At 32.6% G+C, this 12,218-nt stretch overlaps 1 pseudogene; it reads left to right on the forward strand.

The window, feature by feature from the left end:
- Nucleotides 1-192: 192 nt before the first annotated feature.
- LOC134246336 (mitochondrial carnitine/acylcarnitine carrier protein-like) overlaps nucleotides 193-12,218 on the forward strand; it is a 69,795-nt pseudogene continuing 57,769 nt past the window's right edge.

Raw genomic sequence — 12,218 nt, forward strand, 5'->3', positions numbered from 1 at the left:
AAATTGTGAATTTTATGGCCCCTGGGTTGGGGTTTCTAGTGTTAGGTCGGGGCTCTATTGATCATAGAAAAAGTCTTTAAAAGTCTTAATCTCCAGGATCACTATCTGCATGGCCAAAGTTGTTCAGGTGAGCATTGTGGCCCATTGGCCTTTTGATTTAGATTAATCAATTTTCCTTAAATTTACTTACAGGTTCGACTACAACAATGCCTCATACAAAGCCTGGACAAGCACCACTCTATAAAGGAACTTGGGATTGTGCAGTGCAGACGAGTAAGGAAAGAAGTTAAGAAAAACTTATTAGGGGCCAGTTAAATCTTGAGTTTGATGGAAACATCTGTGAACTTACTGTTCCACGAATTGAATACAGTTCAGTTTCAGAAAGGAAACTAAGGATAAGTTAGCATGCGCAATGGAAAAATTTCTGATATCAATCTGTTTAACTTTCATTAATATACTGTAGATGTATTTTAGCTCACCTGAGCCGAAGGCTCAAGTGAGCTTTTCTGATCAAAATTTGTCTGTTCTCTGTCGTTGTCGTTGTCCTCATTGTTGTCGTCATTAACTTTTCACATTTTCGTCGTCTTCTCAATAACCACTAGGCCAATTTCAACCAAACTTGCCACAAAGTATCCTTAGGTGAAGGGAATTCAAGTTTGTTCAAATGAAGGACCAAGCTCTCTTTCAAGGGAAGATAATTTATCATAATTATGAATTAATGAAAAATGAAGGCTTTTAAAAATCTTCTTCTCCAGAACCACTTGGCCAGGAAAGAAAAAACTTGTGTGGAAGCATTCCCAGGTAGTGTAGATTCAAGTTTGTTCAAATCTAGCTGCAATAATGTAGCCTTCTCCCATTTTTTTTTTTGGGGGGGGGGAGAGGGCTACAACTCCTTAGGACCTCCGTAATGGGGCAATGCAGCAGCGATTCACTCCCGCACGGATTTCAGCTGCAAATTATCAGTAAACGGCTATTTTATTAATATGTCTTACCTGGACTTCCAAAATGTAGTTATCCCAGACATAAATAAATATACAGAACAATCCATATATCCGTATTTTTCGTGTATGTCAACATCACAACTTAAATTTATCCGCCATGTTTACTAACCTTGACAGATTTTATTCTGGGACAGCCAATGAGATTAAGGATCTAATAGGGAGCAGATTTCTTTGGGATTGTCTTATTTTAAGCGTAAATATCACAAAAAAATAACACATGGAATGATATTATTTATTGATGTTTAGTGTTATTATTCATCATAATTATTTATAAACATCAACATTTGCTTTATTGAGTTATTCTAAATATCAAGCGCAAGTCTCAGTACGTCACGCGTGAACTGTCATGGCTGATGAGTAAGGCACACAGACTTACTTTACATGGTTTTCGCATTTAACAGGCTATGATGTCGACAGTGAATAAAAAATTTGTCTTATTACAAGTAAGTTGAATGTAAAAACAATTTATTCTTCCTGCAGTCGCCCATATTTAAAAAATATTTTTGCACCATTACGGAGATGCTGTGGAATTGTAGCCCTCTCCAGAAAACATCAGATAAAAAAAATCGGAGAGAGCTACATTATTGCAGCTAGTTCAAATCGTGACTCCTGGGGTAGGGTGGGGGCACAATGGCTGATCAAAGTTTTACATAGGAATATATAGGGAAAATCTTTTAAAAATCTTCTTCTCCACTGGTTATAAAGTGGAAAGTGCATTTTCTCTTTGTTACTCTGATCTTCCTCTGGGTATTAAGTTAAAAGTAAGCATTCTAAGTGTATAGTTATGATGAATAATGGTGCCTCTTTCAAAATTGTGAATTTCATGGCTTTTTTGGTTTAAAATACGAACCAAATTCAATTGTTGGAAAGTTGTAACATGATACTCAAGTGACCATTTAAGGCTTGTGGGCCTCTTGTGAAAATGAATGAATTCTTTGGAAATTCTTTAAAATTTCCTTTGCTCCTGGGTAATATGCCAATGATCTAGGTACATATTTATGGTAAAGAAAGGTGTCTCTTCCAAAATGGTTCATTTCAGGGCCCATGGGTGAGGGGTACTGCAGGGGGGGGGGGGGGTACATAGTCTGAAAATAAAGTAATGCTTTGAAATCTGCTCTTTGGTTCTTATCAACCATTTATGATGAAATAAAATTTAAAACTTAGGCCATCCTTAAAAAATTGTTCGTTTGGAATTGCCGCCTGAAGGGTTTCAGATACAGGAGGGAGGGAAGGAAATTGTTATTTTTTTTAATAAATTGAAGATAAATTTTAAATTTTTATGCCCCTCTTCGAAGAAGGAAGTCTGTTGGTCCACTTAGTTTCCGTTCATTTTCATCGCAACCCTTGCTTATACCGAAATGAAATTTGGTATACAGATATATCACATGAAAATCTAGGTCAAGTTTTGTTTTGGGTACGATCGCACCATTTTTGACAGAGTTACTTGCACCTTGGACTTAGAAAAATTCCAATTATTTGCAGTTTCCGTTCATTTTTTTTGCAACTGTTGTACATACTGAAATGAAATTTGGTATTCAGATATATCACATGAATATCTAGGTCAAGTTCTGTTTTGGGTACAATCACACCATTTTTGACAGAGTTATGCCCCTTGGACTTAGAAAAATTCCAATTATTTGCAGTTTCCATTCATTTTCTTTGCAACTGTTGCACATACTGAGATGAAATTTAGTATACAGATATATCACATGAATATCTAGGTCAAGTTCTGTTTTGGGTACAATCACACCATTTTTGACAGAGTTATGCCCCTTGGACTTAGAAAAATTCCAATTATTTGCAGTTTCCATTCATTTTCTTTGCAACTGTTGCACATACTGAGATGAAATTTAGTATACAGATATATCACATGAATATCTAGGTCAAGTTCTGTTTTGGGTACAATCACACCATTTTTGACAGAGTTATGCCCCTTGGACTTAGAAAAATTCCAATTATTTGCAGTTTCCATTCATTTTCTTTGCAACTGTTGCACATACTGAGATGAAATTTAGTATACAGATTTATCAGATGACTATCTAGGTCAAGTTCTGTTTTGAGTACAATCATGCCATTTTTGAAAGAGTTATGCCCTTTTGGACTTGGAAAAATTCCAATTTGGGGGAGGGGGGCATAAGTGTTTTACAAACATCTCTTGTTGATAAAAATCTCAGTAAATAGTACATACATTTTCTGACTTTTAAAAAAAGTATCTACCATCAACAAAAAAAAACTAATTTTACATAGATCTAACACTATATTTCAGTGTTTTGTATGGTGCATGTGATACATGTAATGGGCAAAAAAATTTATTAAATAAAAAAAAAATCCTCCCACTTTTGGTCAATAAATTTTTTTCAGGAGGGGGCATTTCAATGAGGCGGGAGGCAATTCCAAACTAGGAGACTTATTGTTCACAGAACAATAAGAGGTCTTTCCACCTTCTTTGAATTTCAAATTTATTTATATCTGACTCCTTAAAATTATATTCCATGAAAAAGAAACCAGAATTGTCTTAAAGCATAGAAAAAATAAAATTAAAGAAAAAATTGGAAAGACCTTGACTTTGACCTTGAAAAATATTCAAGGTCAAAGGTCAAGGGTCATAATGCAATTGACCCCATGCTTCTATGACTTATAGTTTTCAAGTTATAAGGTTTAATAGTAAGTACAAAGAAGTTAAAGGGCAATAACTCATATAAGGGTCATGAGATCCTTTTGTACTTATACAGTGAAGTTAGGCGTAAAGACCCTGAAGACATTTGTGAAAATTTGGTGACTCTACGGTCTATAGCTTCGGAGGAGTAGCGAAAAATAGGTTTTTCGCACAAGGGGCAATAACTTTTAAAAGAGTTAGTGTTAGGGGACAAGAATGAAATCTTTGAAATAGTTTTAAAAGTACATAGTAATGATGCATAGACATTAAGTATATGTTGAAAGACAAAAGAGATACAAAAAGAGCCAAATTTCTCATTTTTGGAATGACCTTAACCTTTGACCTTTACATGAATTTTAAGGTCAAAGGTCATTGAATCTTATGCAGTTAGTCCCATGTCTCTACGACTTTTCGTTTTGAAAATTTTTAATTATTTGTAAAATTCGAAAAGTTTCAGGGGCAATAACTCATTGAAGGGGTCATGAATACTTTTGCAATGAAGGATTTAAGGTTTTTTTAATTAGTCGAAGACATTGGTGAAGGTTTCATTCCTCTACGATTTACAGTTTTGGAGGATTAGCAATAACAAACATTTTTGCGAAAGGGGCAATAACTCTGAAAGGGGTCGAAGTTCATATACGCAGGGTCAAACAAAAAATCATTTAAGGAGTACATTCTTATGAACTATAAATCTCTTCAATAACTTGTGAAACAAAAAATCATTCGGCGGAAAAATAATGAAAATAACTAGGAGACTTATTGTTCACAGAACAATAAGAAGTCTTTCCACCTTCTTTGAATTTCAATTTTGTTTTTTATCTGTCTCATAAAATTAAATTACATGAATAAGAAACCAAAATTGTCTGAAAGGATAGAAAAAGTGAAAATTTAAAAAAAAAAATGACCTTGACCTTTGACCTTGAAAAAATATTCAAGGTCAAAGGTCAAGGGTCACAATGCAATTGACCCCATGCTTCTACCTCTTATAGTTTTCAAGTTATAAGGTTTCATAGTAAGCACACTGAAGTTAAAGGGCAATAACTCATATAAGGGTCATCAGATCCTTTTGTACTTATACAGTGAAGTTAGACCCTTAAGACATATGTGAAGGTTTGGTGTCTCTACGGTCTACGGTTTTGGAGGAGTAGCGATAACAAAGTTTTTTGTACAAGGGGCAATAACTTTTAAAGGGGTTATTGTTAGGGGACAAGTATGAAACCTTTGAAACAGTTTTAAAAGTACATATTATTGATGCATAGACATTAAGTATATGTTAAAAGACAAAAGAGATATAAAGAGAGCTAAATTTCTCAGTTTCGGAACGCACTTGACCTTTGACCTTTACATGAATTTTAAGGTCAAAGGTAAATAAATCGTAAGCAGTTGGTCCCATGTCTCTATGACTTGTCGTTTAAAAAAAAAAAATAATTTGTTAACTTTAAAAAGTTTCAGGGGCAATAACTCATTGAAGGGGTCACCGAATGCTTTCGCAATGAATAGTTTGAAGAGTCCCCTAAATTAGTCAAAGACATTGGTGAAGGTTTCATGCCTCTACGGTTTACGGTTTCAGAGGAGTAGCGATAACAAGCATTTCTTGCGAAAGGGGCAATAACTTTGAAAGGGGTCAAGGTTCATTTACGCAGGGTGAACTGCAATAATCTTTTACGAAGTACATTCTTATCGACTAAAAATCTTTACGATAAATCTTGAAACAAAAAATCACACGGCGGAAAAATAATAAAAAAGGAAAAGAAGAAACAGAAGGAAATCAATAGGTCTTTCCACAGAAAGGTGGAAAGACCTAATAATGATAAACAGAACAATTTCAATAGGTCTTTCCACGGAAAGGTGGAAAGACCTAATAATAAACAGAACAATTTCAATAGGTCTTTCCACAGAAAGGTGGAAAGACCTAATAAACTATAATTTTATTTTGGCCTTATGGTAAAATTTTGAAATATGTGGCCCCAGGGTCAGTGGCCTGTGGGTTGGGGTGCACAACTGGTGGTTATAAAGCAGAAATGCATATTTCTCTGCAGTTACTCTGATCTACCTCTGGGTATTAAGTAAGCAAAGTAAGCATGCTAAGTGTATAGTGATGATAAATAATGGTGCTTCTTTCAAAATTGAGAATTTCATGGCTTTTGGTTTAAAACACAAACCAAATTCAATTGTTGGAAAGTTGTTACATGATACTCAGGTGACCTATAAGGCCCATGGGTCATCTAGATTTCTTGACTGACATATATATATTTTTAAAATGATAAACACGTAAATCGTAATAAATTTTTTAAGTTTCATCACAATTTATTCGTTATTGTTAATTATTTTTATTTATTTATTTAGCATAACAGCACATGGTATATAAAAATTATATACAAAACATAAAATAAAAAGTTTCGGATAACTACAGGCAGTGAACTATCAAACTGGAATTGAAAACAAGATTTTAAAAAAAACTTACTTGTAGATCATTTCGTGGGATTTATTTACCAACATACTTTTCCAGTCATATCTCAGAATGTCCGACTTTGGAAAACAAAGAAAACAATGTATTTGTCACCCATATATTGGTAGGGCATACTGTCACTCTTATCACACTGCAAGCACCTTAATGACGGCCGACGACAAGGCCACCGTGTGACAAAGCTTGATAACTCTGCAAAACTTGTGAAAAAGGATCATGTATAGGAAAAATCTTCACCAGAACAGAAAAGTTTTGTTTAGTCAAATTGACAAGCATTTGCTAGTGAAATTTTAAATTTATTCAAATAATATCCCGGAAACGGGGGGTAGTGTGGGGTCACTATGGGAGATCAAGTAAAAAGTTGGAAAAATCTTTAAAAATCTTCTTTTCAAGTATGGCAAAATTATACATGTATGCTTTTATTATTGTAATAGTGACACTCTCATAGTAATAAAAAATTTCAATCCCCCTTCGTAACAAGTAAACTTTTCAATACTGAGCTGATTTATGTTTTTTAACTAGCCCATGTGCTCAGGTGAGCTATGTGGCCCATGGGCCTCTTATTAAATTGATTTTGATGTAAAGTTATCAATATTAATTTTTTATCATATGATTTTTATAACAATAAATTTACAGAGTATCATGACAAATAGTTGCAATTTATTTTTTCAATGTCGATAAAAAAAATGTTACAATGTATTAGTATTACACCCATTCTCAATATAAGGGCTCAAATAATGTCGCCTCATTTTCATTTGGAAGAAATACCACTGATTTAATTTTCAAATCAACATTATAAATAGTCATATAACAATGAATAAGAATTCATATAAATATCGATCTGAAAGGGTATTTAAGGAGTTCCAAATTCAAATATAGTAGCGTATTTGAAATGTACGTTACTGTCGCCGAAGCAAATATTATGCTGAATCCCCTCTGTGTAATATGCAGTTTTGATTCTCAAGTAAAAATTTTCTGATAAGTTAAACCTTGTATCATATATATTTCTTTTCATAACAACAAATACATTTTCTTTGTGATAATGAATCATTTTTATTGTGCATTGTCCCTGTTGCTGAATTCTATTTCAACCACATTACAAGCGAACACAAAGATTATACACCTGATAGATTCTTTCTCCTTTATTTATTGATGGGCTAAATTTGAAATTTCAAAGGATTATTTACTCATACTTAGATAATGTAACATGAAATTGAACAATTTGAGCAACTTTTATAAATATATTTTTGGAATGAAAGACATTTTCAAACGTAGAGATAATAAAGAAATGTACGTTACACTATATTCTTCCATTAAGAATATATATTAAGTAGAAAATATGAGACAACTCTGAGAGAGCAACCCCTTGTACCCTGTAAACTGGCAAAGAAGTTTTGCTTAACACAATTAAAAACTATTTTTTACATGAAAAGTGGTCATTCGAAATGTACGTGACTGAAATGTACGTTACCATGAAATTCGAATTAAGTGAATCTCGCACGAATTTTTATGTATTCTCATACTTTCACACACTCTGATGTGTACACAAAGGAAAGTTTCAAAGATTGGAAGTCGGCTAAATCCCAAAATTAATGAAAAGAAACGTTTCTGCTGAGGAAAAACTTTATATTAAGGTCATTTATATGTAATATAATTTTGATACCTGATATTTATTTCTGAATACGAAACCTGCATGATACATTTCTTATGATATGCAAGTTCAAATAGTATCAATATATTGCGTGTCTAACGTACGCTTGTGGAAGAGAATTGAATTTTATATTTGAAATGTACATTACGTATGGTAACGTACATTTTGCGTATTTCTAACTGACATTTTTTTTAAAATTTAGTCAATAATTTGCGTTTCCACGAGCGAAACAAAATTATCGTTACGATCCATTTGACAACTAACCACATAAAGCCAAAAAAATTCAATTTTTAGATGAATTTTAAGCTTTTTATCAAACAGAAATTAAACATGAAATGTACATTATGTTTATGTAGTTTTCCAAATCGGCATGGGAATATGATAAAAAAGACAGTAACTACGAAATAGAATTTTACTACACGTACATGTTAAGTTCCAGTATCTATAGAAAATGACAAGATTCCAAACTGATCGCTCTAAACAAAACAGAGAGAAGAATTTAAAGCATGTATTATAAAAAAATGTTTTTATACATCTGGATCAAAACGTAACCTTTATTTTTCTAAAGGAGAAATCAAACGCACGTTCGTATGCCAAGAGAAAATGTTGCTGACAGAGTTGGTAGGATGTGCTGGTGTTAAGATGAGATATTCCAAATGTGATTTTTAATGACTACATTTTTTCTGTAGACCTTTTTGGACACTGCAGAAAGAGTAACGCACATTTCCAGCTATATTTCTGAATAAAATCACCCCCTACTTCAACGTCTTGTCATTATTCCATGTATTAAAATTTGATGAAAAAAAACTTGTAACAAAATCTTCAGATACTTTCTTTCAAAGGTAATTGATAGAAAAATTGTTATCTTGAACTTCATTTTTTAAAAAATCAGATAGGCATTTGTGCTCTTATATTGAGAATTGGTGGTCAATGTTTTATTTGGGTGCACCTTACTTTCATTCATTAATCAAAGTACTGATAGTACTGATGGGAGTTGATTATTAAATTAATTCGATGTATGATTAATTGATTGTATATTGTTTAATGTCCCTCTCGAGAATTTTTGACTCATATGGAGCTGCCACCACTTGCCGGTGGAGAGCTGCATTTTTTACTTATATTCAGCGCCCATTGAGCAGAGAGGGATCATTTTTGAGCCAGCACCTACTGCGACCCGGGACCTTGGTTTATACGGTCTCATACGAAGGACCTGTCTCCAAGTATTTCGTTGGGATTCGAACCTGAATTTAACCTTGCCCACTTTTCAAATTATACTTATCTTAATGCTTCTTGATTGAGGTATATGAGAAGCAAATGCATAAGAGGATTTCTTGATCCTATAGAGTCAAAGCGGTATGGTTTATTCTACTGTAAATCACTTCTTATTCACGAGAACTTTATTTTCGCGAAACTAAGCGAGACAACGTGATCGCGAAAATTTCTGTCTCGCACATATATAAGTACTCTTTACAATTTTACAGAACAATAACCAGAATTGTTAAAAAAATTTTGTCATGCTAATAAACAGTTACATGCAATGACTATCTCCCGAAAATAAGGTGTCACGAAAATTTAGTGATCTACAGTAACTTGAAAATAACTTGAATGATATGCGAAATCTTGTTAGATTAACCGTTTTCCTCACAGATTTCGTCCTTATCTTAGATGAAGGTATGGTACTTATACTTTCAGTATCTAAGATAAAAAGATGTTTTAGGATGAAAATAACATTCAAGACAAATTTGAGAGAAAATGAATAACGCACCCAGTGGGAAAAATGCAATTATCTTAATTTAGGTATGGGGAAATACTTATATGGATAAATGTTGACATAACTTGATAGAAATATCATCAAACGATAACGTCATCACAATCAAAGTGGACAGCGTTTCTCGATATAATGAAATTTAATTGTAGTAAAATAACAAATACAATCTAAATTGGCGGTGGGAAAATTAATGGAGCTTTACTTTTAAGATGTTTCACAAATATAGATTTTGGTTCACAATATTCATCTTGTAAAATAGGAAAAGACTATTCAAGCCCATACCAACAATTTCTCATCAATAGTATAATGTCTAAGTGTAGGGTTAATCTATCCAATTCAGAAATTACATTTAGTACAGCAAAATTAGTTGCAGATTTATACACACCAGGTATTGAGTTTTAATAAAAAAAAAAATCAGTTGACTTTTATTCACAGATTGAGCAGGAGTAAATTCTGAAAAAAAAGTTTAATAGCTAGGTTGCTTTTTGATATTTCTTAATAATGTATATGTATTTTTGTAAATGGCTAAAACCCCAAAATTTCATGTACATACAATAAAATAAGTTCAATGATGTTCGAAAATGTGAATATAAGTATAGTTCATGTAGTGTGTGATGTAACAGATTGGTGTATTTCATACTTAATAGAACTCGTTTGATTATGACATACAGTGGCTGCAACGTTATTGTTGACAACTTACACGAACCATTACGTTACACGAACGATTCCGCACGATTAACGCACGATTAAACCTGTTACACGAACGATCTTTCACGCACACGATTCTACATGTTACAGAATCGTATCGATCTTACACGATTGCTAACGCAAACGCACGATTCTTCACTCAAAATAGTTAAAAATATTTAGGAATCGATATTATCAAAACAAAATACGGCTTAATACTAATTTAAGATTTCAAACAATTATCAATATTATTTCATAGACTTTGAAAAAAGAAACAGAAATTGACATTTCTATAGCTAAATACATGTAAGACTTAATATTTTAGATTATAAATAATAATTTCTAAGGTAATTCTCCGGCCTAAGAAAACAGATTTTTTTTCGTTCTATCACATGTACATGTATGTGGGTGGTATAATTTGATTGAATTGGATTTCATGACTTGCAGAAATGGAGATACGATTGAAAAAAAAGATGGCAGCATGGAATGACGTAAATTACAAACTAAATCCGTATGTTTCCATTGATTCAATATGTCTGTGAATCTCTAAAAATGAAATTGCCAATTATTTGACTTTTTTATTTGCAGAAATTTTAAATTATATTAATTAAAAATAAGCGATAATCATAGATAATCAAAACTCCCAAAAATCATGTTGTGTGCATGTATATTCGTCGACTAAATATTTATGTAAGCATTGAGAAATGTTTATTTATTTGTAAGAAAAAATTATTTATTTTCGATGTATTGATTTCAAAATTATCTTGACTACAATTAGAAGTAATTAATGATGATGAAAATCAGATTTAAAAGATGCGTTATAGATCTAAGTACATTTATCGCAATATTGATCGCGCTATTTGACGAGAACTTAATATTGTACGACTTACTATTTTGCTTGTTTACGGGCGATGATTAGTTCGTTCTGCATTCTATTATGTAAATTGCACTTCATTCATTTTCTTTGAATTTAAATAAATAAATTAAAAAAAAAGATAAGGGAAATGCTTATTTTACAAATAACATTCCGATAAAAACTTACAAAACGAAATTTACACGATTCTAAACGCATGATCTTGCACGATTAAAAACGCAAATGATTGAATCTGAATCACGAACGTTCTCGCACGTTACATGAACGATCACACACGATACACGAACGATTCTACACGATTGGTTTGTCAACAATAACGTTGCAGCCACTGTATTAATTATGCCTTTTTGCCTGGTACAATTCATTTTTAAATATAACATTGTATATTTTTGAGACCGATTTCCGTGAAATCTAATTAAAGTTGCAGAGAGATATTTGTTAAATTACAAAGTATAATATACGTGTGTATTTGGCCTTTTTTTCTCAAAATGTGTATGCACTTGTAACAAAGATTTGTGTTAGAAGGAAATTGTATACTCCAACATCCATCCACGTCCTTAAAATACTCAATGTGCCAACAATTTGCAATAATCTGTTTCCACTCTTTATCTTGCTTAGTCAAACAGTCATCTTATCACGCAAATTGACTTTCACTATACTGTATGACAGTACAACTTTTCATAAACAAAAGAAATTAGCAAGCTTCATATATTACACATATAAAAATCATCCTGTGTATTCCTCATTTACTCATTTACAAACATTCCGGACACAAAAGTAAAAGGCGAGAAGTATTATTTAATCCATGCAGTAGGTCACTTCTGCAGCAGTGGGGAGATCTTATCTAAAGCTTTACACATATTAGAGATTTGCAAGCACACAATGCCCGCTGAGTTATCAATCAGTCTGAGTCAGGTGCACACATACACATGCATTGTAAACAAAACAGCTAGCCTAGACATGAAGTTTTGTTCTCTGAATTCCAGTTTGAATTTAAATTTTATAGTACATCTGATTACTAAGCCCATTGTTTTATTGTCTAAATATACTGTAGCAAAAGAATACCATCATGTTTTCTCATCATATTGCAGACGATTTGTTAGTCGGGAATTTC

Source organism: Saccostrea cucullata, unplaced genomic scaffold (assembly GCF_032062105.1).
Source record: "Saccostrea cucullata isolate Sc308-1 unplaced genomic scaffold, CSIRO_AGI_Scuc_v1 ctg2213, whole genome shotgun sequence".
Classification (NCBI taxonomy): domain Eukaryota; kingdom Metazoa; phylum Mollusca; class Bivalvia; order Ostreida; family Ostreidae; genus Saccostrea; species Saccostrea cuccullata.